At 39.8% G+C, this 14,411-nt stretch overlaps 1 protein-coding gene across 1 annotated transcript in view; it reads right to left on the bottom strand.

Moving 5' to 3' along the window:
* The window catches only part of LOC106870090 (uncharacterized), a 27,745-nt gene extending 13,334 nt beyond the window's left edge, over nucleotides 1–14,411 (bottom strand). Inside the window, exon 1 of the mRNA XM_052973001.2 lies at nucleotides 13,685–14,411. The gene's annotated coding sequence lies outside the window, so the exon portion shown is untranslated. The remainder of the gene's footprint in view (nucleotides 1–13,684) is intronic.

The following is a 14,411-nucleotide window of genomic DNA, read 5'->3' on the forward strand; positions in this document are numbered from 1 at the left end:
ATATATATATATATATGTATAAAAGATGGGATGGTCATACCAGGTACATCTTTGGTCATAAGTTCACTAAATAAGAACTGACCTGGGAGAAAACAAACATCATCTTCTACTATAATCCCCACCACTAATAACTACAGTTCACACCACTAACTACAACTGCCTCTACTACAACTACAGCCACCAATACCAATTGTTACAATCACCAATAACGAAACCAATATAATCACCATTTGTAATCATTATATTCACCAATACTGGTTAATACAGGTATCAATATCTCCTATACACACCAATATTAATTATTATATCAAGTAATTATTTTTATAGCCATAATAATAATATTAAATATTACAGCTTCCAATGTCTCTGAAAGAAATGATGTCGCTAAGCAACTGTTATTGCAAATGGATTTCTATTTTGTTTCTTTGCAACTGGTTTTAATGTCTCCCTCTAACCTGTAATAATTGAACCAAACAATAATTTAAATGCTGGGTTAATATTTCTATCTAACCTGTAATAACTCTAGGTTAATGCTTCTGCTCTAACCTGTAATGACCTCAACAAACAATTTAACCCTTGGGTTAAAGATCTCAAAGCTGTAATAACTCACCAATGATTTAAATATAGAATACTTGGGTTGATTAAATCAACTGACACCAGTGTCTCAGTGTGTCACAGACCTCTTCTAGCAAGAGGCTACAACAAAGAATTCTCAAATTTTCTAGTGGTGATTGTGGGCTAAGGATGACTAAAGGTGACTAATGGCCACAATATTCTTTTCTACTCTAAGCACAAGGCCTGAAATTTGGGGGGGTAGGGCAATCAATAAGATCGACCCCAGTACGCAACTCATACTTAATTTATCGACCCCAAAAGAATGAAAGGCAAAGTCAACCTCAGTGGAATTTGAACTCAGAATGTAAAGACAGACGAAACACTGCTAAGCATTTCGCCCGGCGTGCTAACCACTCTGCCAGCCTGCCACCTTCTAATGGCCACAATACTGCAGTAAGAACCTCGTACACCCTTCAACATTAGAATGAAAAGATGAAACTATCAGAAATGCAAGTCTGGCAGGGATTCACAGTTCCAAGGAAGTTCTGCCAACCAAAACAGAAAACTGAATCTAACAAAGATGGAGGTTTTCTTTTTCAAAATCTCAAAGACATTCTTACAATAAATTCCAGACTGAAACTACCCCCATCTGAACTTGGCAAACATCGTATAAGGGCCATAAACAGGAGACTGCATGTTTAATGGAACATGTCTGGGTTTAGACAGATATTGCTATATTTACGTGTGTTGCATGTGCATATGTGAATGTGTGTGAGTTTCTATATGCATAAAGGCACAGCAGTGGTTGTGTGGTAAGAAGCGGAGAGCTGGCAGAAACGTTAGCACAACGGGCAAAATGATTAGCGGTATTTCGTCTGCCGTTACGTTCTGGGTTCAAATTCCGCCGAGGTCGACTTTGCCTTTCATCCTTTCGGGGTCGATAAATTAAGTACCAGTTACGTACTGGGGTCAATGTAATTGACTTAATCCCTTTGTCTGTCTTTGTTTGTCCCTCTATGTTTAGCCCCTTGTGGGCAATAAAAAAAATTTTTTTTTTAAATTAAAAAAAATAAGAAGCTTGCTTCCCAACCACATGGTTCCAGGTTCAGTCCCACTGCATAGCACCTTGGGCAGGGTGTCTTCTACTATAGCCTCAGGCCGACCAAAGCCTCGTGAGTGGATTTGGTAGATGGAAACTGAAAGAAACCTGTCGTATACATATATGTATATGTATGTATGTATGTATTTGTGTCTCTGTTTGTCCCCCCCCCGCCACCATCGCTTGACAACCGATGTTAGTGTCATTTAACAGTTCATCAAAAAGTGACTGATAGAATAACTACTAGGCTTACAAAGAATAAGTCCTGGAATCAATTTGTTTGACTAAAAGTGGTGCTCCAGCATGGCCGCAGTGAAAATGGACTAAAACAAGTAAAAGAATAAAAGAATATAGGCGCTGGCACGGCTTATAGATGCAGTCATGGCTGTGTGGTTAAGAAGTTTACTTTCCAAGCACAGAGTTTTGGGGGTTCAATCCCACTGCATAGCACTCTGAGCGAGTGTCCCCTACTACAGTCCTGAACCAACCAATCTTTGGGAGTAGACTTAACAGAGAGAAACAGAAAAAAGCTTGTCATGTGTGTTTGTGTTTATGTCTTGTCTTGATGTCACATGGCAGTTGTAAATGAGTGTCACTGTCGTACAAGCAGTGTTATCCAGTAGAAATATGTCTGATCATGGGGAAAATATTATCTTGTTTGGAAATAAGTGAGGGTTGGTGACAGGAAGGGCATCCAGAAAATCTGCCTCAATTGACCCCATCCGACCCATGCAAGCATGGAAAAGCGGATGTTAATCAATGATGCCACCGCCGATGATGATGATGATGATGATAAACATGTATTAAGTCTCCCTGCAAAAATATAATCAATAGCTAAAGGTGAGGAATTGGCCAATAATTGTTCCATTTTTCTTGAAACCCATCAAGGTTGCTTCTCTCATCTCCCAATTACCAAAGTTACAAAGGACATACACACACACACATACATACAAACACATGCACACACACACACACACACACACACTTATGCGTGATTCCTTGACTGTTGCTGTTGTAATGATGTCAATGAATCCAGAGGAGCTGGAATGAAAATGAGATGACAGATGAGAGATGGGAGATAAAGATGAAAAGAGAAGATACACAGTGAGATAAAGAGACGAGAGATGTGGTGCTACACCCTGTAGCAGTTCTCCATCTGTCTAGGACATCCGACAATGAAGACATAATCACTGGCAACATGGCTTCTCCACTACAACTCCCACCCACCACCCTTTCCTTCCTTCCTCATTGATGCTAGGGAATCGATAGACAAACTGCTGCCACCGCTGCTGCTGCTGCTGCTGCCTCTCTACACTTTAACATATTTCAAATTTAAATACACACACACACGCACACAGCATACACTCACTGCACACACTACATATTACACACACTATATATACATAAACAAATACACACACACACACACACACACACACATAAATCTAGCATTTGCATCAACATGCATGCATGCACACACACACACACACACACACACACACACACACACACATACACACACAATCGAAAAATATTGCCAAACACACACACACACACACACACTGAAAACAATCAAACATGTAAACACTCACACAAACACAACACACAGCCAAGAATAACTTTTGCAACATACACATACAAGTACTCACACACACACACACACAACAACAAAAAAAAGAGAGACAACTCCTTTCTGTGGCACATGGAAAGCGGAGGGGAGGGGGCATAAAAGTTGCTTGATCAGAGTTCAAGATGTAATTACTGGTATTTGTTTCATTAATCAACCAGGTGAGATGAATGAGTGAAGTGAACTCTGGATGGATTCAAACTCACAATAATTGAGAACTCAGACCAAAGGACTGAGAAAAATCTAGTCTGGTGCCATGGTGACAGCAAATAATTGGATGGAGTTGGAATATATTTCAGTAAATTTATGTCTATGTTGGTTATGTATATGGGAGAGCTATGACTGTTGAACACCACCATGGGACACCGTCATCAAACACTATCTCTGGCATGGGTGGACTGTTTGACTGGGGACTGGCAAGCTAGGAAGCCACACCAGGCTCCAATCTGATCTGGCAAGGTTTCTACAGCTGGATGCCCTTCCTAACCCCAACCACTCCAAGAGTGTAGTGGGTGCTTTTTACATGCCAGCAGCATGGGGAGCCAGTCAGGCAACACTGGTATCGGCCATGTTTGGATGGTGCTATTTACGTGCTACTGGCATAGGGGCCAGTTGGGACAGGTGGGGCTGGCATCGACTACATTCGGATGGTGCTTTTTACGTGCCACCAGCATGGGGAGCCAGTCAGGCAGCACTGGCAATGACCCACGCATGCATGGTGCTTATTGTGTGCCACCAGCACGGGAGCCAGTCAGGTGGCACTGGCATCAGCCACAACTACAAATTTCCATTTGATTTTGATTTGATTTGATTTTGATTTTGATTTTAATTTTACTTCACTCAATAGGTCGTCTCCTCAAGCATGGAATGTTGCCCAACAATTCAAAGGTACTTTTTAAATGGACTGGTTATGCGACACTGGTGTAGGCTATGGCTGTGATCTCACTTTACTTGCCGGGTCTTCTCAATCAATGTCTACTAATCCCTTTATTGTATTCTCTCTCTCTTTTTTTTATCTTTTACTGCCATTGGGCTTGATAGATTAAAAGAGAATATTTATTATGCCAAGATACAAAGACATTACAAGTCACAGATGCCAACATCCTCAAGCTACTAATTTCATTTTACATCCAAATAAGGCGACAACCACTAAAACTGAACGTTGAGAAATAAAGATAATCATTAGTTTAAGAAATAACGAGCAATTAATCTGGGGAAATTTCAAGATCTTTGCAAGCTTTTCTTCTCATGTAAGATGAGTGAAGTTGTGACATAGAAAACAGAAAATGGCTTCCACAAAGACTATTGTTAGAAAAGTCAGTGAAAGAACTGCTGCTCCTCCATCTGTTGCCCATGACAAGTTTATTGGAAGTGACCAGTGACCAGTGGTGTAGGAAGTAGCAATTAATGCCAGTTAATCACCAACCAGTAGACACATCACAACATCTGTTGTACAGAGGAAAACCACTGCCACAGTCAGTCTGACATTAATGGTCAAACAGTGACAAAAGAAGAAAGAAATAAAAAGAAGAAAAGACGGGGGGGGGGGACACATACTACCAGTGGTTGATAACTGCAGAACCATTGTTTGTACTGACTGGTTCTAGTAGTAGTAGTAGTAGTAGTAGTAGTAGTAGCAGTAGTAGTAGTACTAGTAGTTGTTGTTGACGTTGTCTGTTGTTGCTATGGTTGTCATTGATCTTGTGGTCATTTAGCCTAGTATCAACAATCCTGACTGAATTAGACCAATGATCAAAGACATTCCAGCTGTGGCCATCCCTACCTTTCCAGGAATATAGAGAAGTACATAACCTAATCTTCCTTCTTTCCACCAACATAATGGATGCAGTTTCAAGGAGATTTGGCTGCTATTTCTGAATAACCAAACACCCATGCAAAGATTCCTTTGTTTCACATTTCTCTTGTTATTTAACCCCAGGTCAGCCTGGATTCAGCAGAACTCTGATCGAAGGTATTCCAGCCATGATCAATTATAGGAATAAGTGGTCATATACCATGTCTTTATGTCCCCTAACTGGACCCTATTTTGTAATTACTGATTATAGGGGCAAAGTGGTCTTTTGATGTATGCTTTCATGGTTCCTACATGCTCCCCTAGTATTGACATAAGGAGGAAGGTAGTCATATCTTCATAGCCCCTAAATGGCTCCCATTTGATCCCTAATCAGTATTCACTAGTTATAAAGAGAAGGTGCTCATCTGATGTATGTCTCATTGACCCCTGCTCAGTTATAGAAGGAAGGTCATATGATATAATATGTGTTTGTGGCCCTTAAATAAAACACTAAGGACAGTTTTATCAGTGGCATTTATTGTTCAGCAGTGCTGAAAATTGGTTCTTTGGATTAGCATTGGACCATTTCTAGTAAACAAAATCCTGTAAATTCCTCTCCAAGCCTTCCTTGATTGCAATTACAATTTGTACAAGGTTTTGGTTTTGTTTCTACCAAAATATAAAAACATAACAAGTGAGAGATGTCAAATGTTTGAGTTAAAGAGGTGATTGGTTATTAAAAGCCGTTGGTGATCAATAGAGAACAGAGGCTTTACTATAACAATATTGATGTCACATCATTGGACTATATTATCTAATGTATTCTTCCTTGTTTCAGTCATTGGATGGCAGCCATGATGCAGCACCACCTTGAAGGGTTTTGAGCTGAACAAATCAACCCCTGTACTTATGTTTTATTAAGTCTGGTATGTACTTTTTTGTCTCTTTTGCCAAACTGCTAACTTAAAGGAACATAAACAAACCAACACCTGCTGTTAAGTAGTGGTGAAGATGGAGTGAGTGTTGCAAACACAGACACAAAGATACATACAGATAGACATATGTGTATGTATTGGCTGACATGGAAGGTTGGAAGCCATCAAAATATTGGGGAAGAGTTACTGATCTCATGATGATTGGCACCAGGTATCGAAATGCTGACATCATGACTGCTGCCCAATACTTTTATTTTTGGATGAGATATAGTGTTTTCTTTTCCTTTTATACAAACTGTCAAATTTAACCTGAACACCCCGTATATATACACACAGAATGGCTTCCACACAGTTTTCACCTACTAAATTCACTTGCAAGGCATTGGTCAGTCCTGAGACTATAGCAGAAGAAACTTGCCCAAGGTGCCAAGCATTGGGACTGAACCCAAAACCACATGGCTACAAAGTGAACTTCTTGACCACACAGCCATTCTGGCATTTTGTAGTGTGAGGGACACTTGACTGCTATTTTTAATTGGTTGCATGTTTTAAGACATAAATGTAGGACACAAAGATAACAAAGTCATATACACCCTGTGGGAATAAAAAAAAAAACAATCATGAGAAATGCTCTTTATAGGTCTGCCAAATGAATCCTGACCTAGGGCTAAACAACAACATAACCATTTCGAGGAGTCCTTCCTTGACATCCCTTTTGTTTATAGTTTCCAACAGGGACAGGTCTGTAAATCTCGTCTTCAGGCCTGTTTGATACAATGTAAGTCAAGAGAACTGACAGCTGTACATGATGGTTTGGTCTTGACAATCAACTGACCTAAATCGCAGATTAATGATCGGAATGAACTGGGCCAAAGATTGAAAGAAAAATGGTCACCATCTGTTGAATATAGGCTGACAACTGCTTCAGTGCTGTTAGAAGAGAGGGGAGGGGGGAGATTTGTCTAGAAATCACATCTGAGCAAAACATTATAATGCTGAGTCATCAAAAACATGGAGTAATCTTGATTTATAGAATGTCTCTTTGTATTTTCACTGCATAAAATTAATGAGCTATTTCATTAACTTTAAAAAAATGTTCACTACTTATCAACGTTTGTGTGTGTGTGTGTGTTGGTAATAATAATAATAATGTTAGTGAGAAGAAATGAAGGAACTGTAAAAAAAAACCCTTCGGATGGAGAAAGATGAAGGCTGTTCACAGGACTCAAACACACATCTGAGAACATGACAGACATTCTACAAGTTTTCTGTTCAAAGGGTCTTTTTTTAACACAATATTTACCATGTTATTATTTATAGCTTCATCCACTTCAAGTTAAAAACAGATTATTTCATGTTTCTTGAAGTTTCTAAATTCTTATGACGTAAACAATTAAAAAGAAGTAAAGACCCCTTTCAATTTAAACAGAGGTAAAGACCCCTTTCTGTCATGAATGACCATCGAATTGTACCTAGAAAGTTACCCTCCGAGGCATAAGTTTGGACAAGGTTGTTTTATGGAAAGCCAGTAGTCACCCATGCATACCAACCTCCCTTCTCCACACCACTGATGTTATCCAAGGGAAAGGCAAAGGGGCCGATACAGCTTGGCACCAGTGACATTGCAGCTCATTTCTACAGCTGAGTGAACTGGAGCAATGTAAAATAAAGTGTCTTGCTCAAGAACACAACACACAGCCATGTCCAGGAATTGAACTCACTACCTTTTAGTACCTGGAACCATTTCACTGTAATCTATCATTCTCAATACTCTCCTGTCCCCAAAATTTTACACTGATCACCACGGCCTCCCCCCCCCCCCCGCAAGCCACTAAATTATCACTCTTCCCTCCCCATTCCCTACATCTTCCCCCCGCCCCCACCACACACTTAAAACCTCACCAACCACTTGTCATCCCCGTCTCTTCCTTTTGCCCATCTTCTCTTTCTTCCCTGTCAACTGTATCATTATCATTATTATTACTATGCACCTTTTTTTCTGTCAGTCATCTCTTTTCCCCATCTCCCCCAAATCATGCATCATTAGTCACCCCCACCTCAATCCTAAACCCCTCATTAAACTGCCTATCTCTTTAATGTACCCCACTTAGTTGAAATGGCTCTTATTTTTGCAGGCTGCATGGCAACCTCACTAGTGCCGGTGCCATGAAAAAAGCTCTGTAAAATGTTTAGTATTAGGAAGGGCATCAAGACATAGACACCATACCAAAGCAGACATGATGCAGTCTTCAGATCCACAGGGGTCCTATCCAACCATCCAACCCAGACCAGCATGGAACATGGACATTAAATGATGATGATGATGGCATGTGTAAATATATATATATATATATATATATATATATATATATATATATATGTGCGTGTGTGTGTAAATGCTTATATATCTAGTTGTGTGTATATGTATATGTGTACTCCTATATAATGAATACATGCACACACATGAATATGTGTGTGTGTGTGTGTGTATAGTACCCAGTATACTCTGTGATGCGTATGATTAGAGGCAGGACAACCAGTCAAAATGACATGCAGCAGAGACGGTCTCCAAAAGCACTGACTCCCAGCATGAACTGAATCAGATCATACTGACCTACCAAATATGTGTCAGCAAAGGAAGCCGATGCAGCATAATGAGCATCACACACACACACACACGTGTTTGTATATATCTTTAATTATGTTTTATACACTTTTACTCTTTTACTTGTTTCAGTCATTTGACTGTGGCCATGCTGGAGCACCGCCATTAGTCGAGCAAATCGACCCCAGGACTTATTCTTTGTAAGCCTTGTACTTATTCTATCAGTCTCTTTTGCCGAACTGCTAAGATACGGAGACGTAAACACACCAGCATCGGTTGTCAAGCGATGTTGGGGGAACAAACACAGACACACAAACACATACATATATATACATACATACATACATATATATATATATATATATACATATATACATATACACCAGGCTTCTTTCAGTTTCCGTCTACCAAATCCACTCACAAGGCTTTGGTCGACCCGAGGCTATAGTAGAAGACACTTACCCAAGGTGCCACGCAGTGGGACTGAACCCAGAACCATGTGGTTGATAAGCAAGCTACTTACCACACAGCCACTCCTATGCCTGAATATATTTAATATATAACTTAGGTTTTGTCCATTATTGGCCAAGGCAATGTATACCTTAATAGTACTGCCTGCAGTAATCTTTTGAGACAAGTTTTAGGACACCAGAGCCTACTGGAATAAGAGGTCACTGTTCACCAAAATGTATGTGAGTGTTTGTGGCCTGTCTGGTATTTCTAAGAGGAATTTGTCCAGGTATCATTTGAATATAATGGGATCTTCTCCTTCTTTGATTTTCTTCTGAGTAATGTTGAGTAAAGCATGACAAGTCAAGGTAAGGAAGTTGTGTCACAACACTCATATGATGTCACAGTGACTTCTGTAGAAGGTGGGGGGTTGGGGTCAGAGCATATGGTACAGAGGCCTCCTAACCTTAGGTGACTTGTCAGCGACTGGTGAGCCAGATGGCTGTACCAGGCTTCAATCTGATTTGGTAGTTTCTACAGCTGGATGCCCTTCCTAACACCAACCACTCCGAAAGTGTAGTGGGTGCTTCTACGTGCCACCGTCACAAAGGCCAGTCAGGCGGTACTGGCAACAGCCACACTCAAAATGGTGTATTTTATGTGCTACCTGCACATGAGCCAGTCCAGCAGCACTGGCAATGATCTCACTCGAATGACTTTTCACGTGCCACCGGCACAAGTGCCAGGAAGGCGACGCTGGTAACGATCATGCTCGAACGGTGGTGCCATTTCAATTTCATATATATATACAAATAATATGTGAGTATATGCATATATACGTACGTGCCTTGTGCCGGTGGCACGTAAAAGCACCCACTACACTCTCGGAGTGGTTGGTGTTAGGAAGGGCATCCAGATTGGAGCCTGGTGCAGCCATCTGGTTCGCCAGTCCTCAATCAAATCGTCCAACCCATGCTAGCAAGGATTATGGCAGCATTCACCAACTTAAACAAAATGACCGTCCAGAAGAGTTCCTGGAGATTCCGAAGTCAGCTGGAGGCTGCGGTTGAAGCTAATGGCTATTTTATTGAATAAATTTACTCTTTATTATTTCAAGATATTTTTATGTTATTTTGGTAAATATATTTGTTAAAATGAGATGTCAGTGTTATTTTCATTTTTGCATAATTTAGATGACAATATATTCACCACACCGCACTTTTTATATATATATATATATATATATATATATATATATATATATATATATATATAAAGTTCTTTTATTGGCACTTAAATTGAGATTTTGTTTTGCAACAAGTTTTATACTGCTGTAATCTTCAGCCAACAACAACACACACACTTAATGACAGCAACTCCTTTTGAAAATAAGAGATGGTTCAACTCATCCCACCATGCAACAAGGGCATCAAAAGATGATCATCATCGGCATGATGTAACATATGTATATAATATTATACAATACACAGAGTATTGGGGCTAAATTTGAAAATATTTTATATCTCCTTTTTTTCAGGAAAAGCTTGATGTATTGGTGAGCAGTCAATGGTATTGGAGAGCATAAAGATTAGAGCTGTAGTTGAGTAAAAGACAGATGACATGGAGGACTGGAAGCCATCTGAATATTGGGAAAGAGTTACCTGTATCAACATGATTCACACTTGATATGAAAGTGCTGATGTCATGACTGAAACTCAATGTTCTATGAACATTGTGAAGGCTGTAAGATGTGACATGGACAGCTGCAATGAAGACTAAGAAGCTGTGGTCAGAAGGAAGGGGCACAGCAGGTGTTCTGTGTCCACATGGTGGAATTCATCCTCACATCTTTGAATAGGGCCTTGGGCTCAATTGAGAGGGTTATCTGAAGCTGCTGGAAACAGTCGTCAAACTGTGACAAGAGAACCTTGCTGCTTGAATGCCATATGTGTGGCAGTAGGATTCGGTTCCGTGCCATACTTTCAGAAAGAGTCAGAAATGGTTTTTTGGAGAATTTCTACAATTTCACCAGCCCCAATTTCAAGCTTCTGAATTCTTCCCAATTATAATCCCATGGATTACTTTGTGTGGAGCATGATTCGGAAAGATACCAGCTGCTCTGCCTGTAACACTCAGGCCAAACTCGTGGTCAAGATCAAGGAGATGTTTGAAGATCTTCCAAGGGACACAGTGAGGAATGCATGCGCCAGGTTCTGGAGCCATTTTGAAGACATAGCAGAAGCTGAGGGCAGCTACTTTAAGTAAACTGTTATCAGCCAGCCATAATCTAGTTGATGTTTTTTTAAATTCTTTTTATCATGCTTTTACTTTTAGATGAGATATTGTGTTTTCTTTTCCATTTATGCAAACTGTAAAATTTAGCCCAAACAGCCTGTATATCATATATATAATATATATAATATATATATATAACTCCCAGCTAACTCACCCTGTCCAATCCTCTGTATCAATCCACTAACATTAGCCTCCTTCTATGTTAAGGGTAAACTCAGGCACATCCAGACTATTTTCTCTCTCATATTCTCTCTGACACCTGTTTCTGTCTTTCTGTCATAGTCTAGCCTGTCATCATCCCCTGCACACGGCCACCCACCCCAATATCACTCCCTCTCTCAGCTGAGGAGTCTTTGCCTTGTAAGGTATTTGGTGACCTCACCAGTACTGGGTGCCATATAAAGAGACACCCAACACAAAGCTGACAGTAACACTTGGTGCAGTCTTCTGGCATGGCAGTCCCTAACAAACTGTCCAACCCATGCCAGTGTGCAAAGCGTACGTTAGATGATGATGAACACACACACACACACACACACACACACATATATATATATATATATTGAAAATATGTATGTATGTATGTATACTACATAAATACATATCTATATATATATATATATATATTTATATATGTATACGTACATAAGTACATATACATACACACATAAATATAGTTACTTCTATGATATACATTACATATATATGTTGTATTATATAAAATACATTAAATATATTGTTATATATGTAATATATTTCATATATGATATCTGTAATATCATATTCATATATATATATATATATATATATCAATATAAACATATATATAAAATGGATATCATATACATACAGATATCTTATACATGCATGTGTGTGTGTGTGTGTTAAACGTATGTTGAGTCCCTTATTACAAGTGCAACGATGAGTGTTTAAATCTTTCTTTTTTTCTTTTTTTTTTCATCATTATAGACACATACACATGAGAGCATATAATATCAGATACATAAACACTGCAAATGTAGTGCTGACATATGCATGAAATATCTTACATTCACATATACAGTGGTTGTATCAACACATTATACTTACAAACACATACATATACACACACTCACACACATGTATGTATATACGTTTGTCTTGCATACAATATATATATATATATATAACATCTGCGGATGTATAATGCCTGAGAACAATTTATAAAGTGATTTAAAGGCCTGTTTCTGTCTAGGTGTGTCGTGTTACTGTGTGTACACATATCTGTATGTGTATATGTACATGTGTATGTATACATGTGTGTGAGTAACATTAGCATGTGTTTATTGTTGTTGTTGTTTGGCCTTCGGCCAACAGCTTATCAAAAACGTTCCAGTACTGAAAATGCACTATTATTTCCAGGTTAATATACACACAGGATTATATTATCCCATTATTCTGCATCTGTCCGTCCTTGTTTAAGGCTGCAGGTTGTGATTTTGATGGGCCTTTAGCTACTATTTCTGTAGATCGCACGACCACATAGGGGACAGACAGTGGTTAGACGAAGGGTGTGTGTGATCTGGTGAAGAGTTTAGCTGTAGGGGTACTTTATAGAGGAGCAGAGGAGTGAGAATTTGCAGACAGGACAGGCCACTGGGACTATTACAAGCTGGAATTGACGTGTAAACTGATAACATCACACACACACACACACACACACACACACACATACATTTACACAGACATTAGACGTACATCGTTTACATATGTATGTGTAACGCGTAAATATTCGTACATATAAACGTTTTTTAGATCACACACACACACACACACACACAGATTACACATGTATATGTGTATACTGATAGCGGGAGACAGCGAGTGGTGGGAGTGAGGGGTGTGCGTCTGACTGTAAGAGGTGGGAGGGGAGGAGCAAGGGTCAGTATGAAGTACACATGACACAACATACACACATAAATACACATACATACATACATATACACATACATAACACAATCGCGCACAGATTGAACTAAAAACAAGAAAAAAACAAATACATTGAAGATAACAAAACGACTCAGACACACACATATATATATATATGTATGTACACACACACTAATGGAAATATAGATATACAATATATATATATATATATACACACACACACATTCATAGAGGGAGGCCCAACACTGACACACGCACACACACTCATAAACACAGTGACACATACTCACACTTGCAGTACCACACACTATGACACACACATACAGAGCCCCACCACACACACACACACACATCCACAGCACACACATTATACTAAGTGGAAAAGCTTGCTTACCCACACGTCTCTAAAACAGAAGTGTCCCTGGTGGTTCCCCGCCTCCAACTTGGCACCTTTCACTGACAAGGCCACCCCACCACACTACTCACACAGCACTCCGAGGTCGGCCAGCTTATTCAGGAGCAATTCTCAGCAAGTCTCCATGTCATCTCCACACACACACTCTCACAGACAGCAGACACACACACACTCACTCACACACTCTCACACATCTCCACAGACGGCTGCTGTGTGTCCGTCTTCCATCTCTAAAGTGCTTTGTACGTCTTCTCTGGAGATCTTAAGATAAACCTGGCGGCGGCGGAGACGACGGCGGCGGCGATGAAGAAGCAGGAGGAGGAGGAGGAGGAGACGGTAGATAGGCAGATAGAGACAGAGTAATAGTTAGAGATAGAGAGAGACAGACAAACAGACAGAGAAGTAGATAGACATATAGATAGATAGAGACCGTAAAAGAAGGGGGAGGAAGGTGAATAAGAGAAAGTTAGATAATAAAGAGGGGAAGGGAGAGATAGATAGAAATAGAGACGGTAAAGGAACGGGGAGGAATGTGAAGAAGAGAAAGTTAGATAATAGAGAGATAAAGAGAGGAAGGGAGAGATAGAGAAAGATAGACACGTAGAGGTGGTGAGGGGGAGTAGGTATGTGGAGGAGAGGAAGTCAGATAATAGAGAGATAAAGAGGGGAGGGAGAGATCTTTATGGAAGTCGGAGCTATATATATA

Source organism: Octopus bimaculoides, chromosome 14 (genome assembly GCF_046866305.1).
Source record: "Octopus bimaculoides isolate indiv1 chromosome 14, ASM4686630v1, whole genome shotgun sequence".
Classification (NCBI taxonomy): Eukaryota; Metazoa; Mollusca; class Cephalopoda; order Octopoda; family Octopodidae; genus Octopus; species Octopus bimaculoides.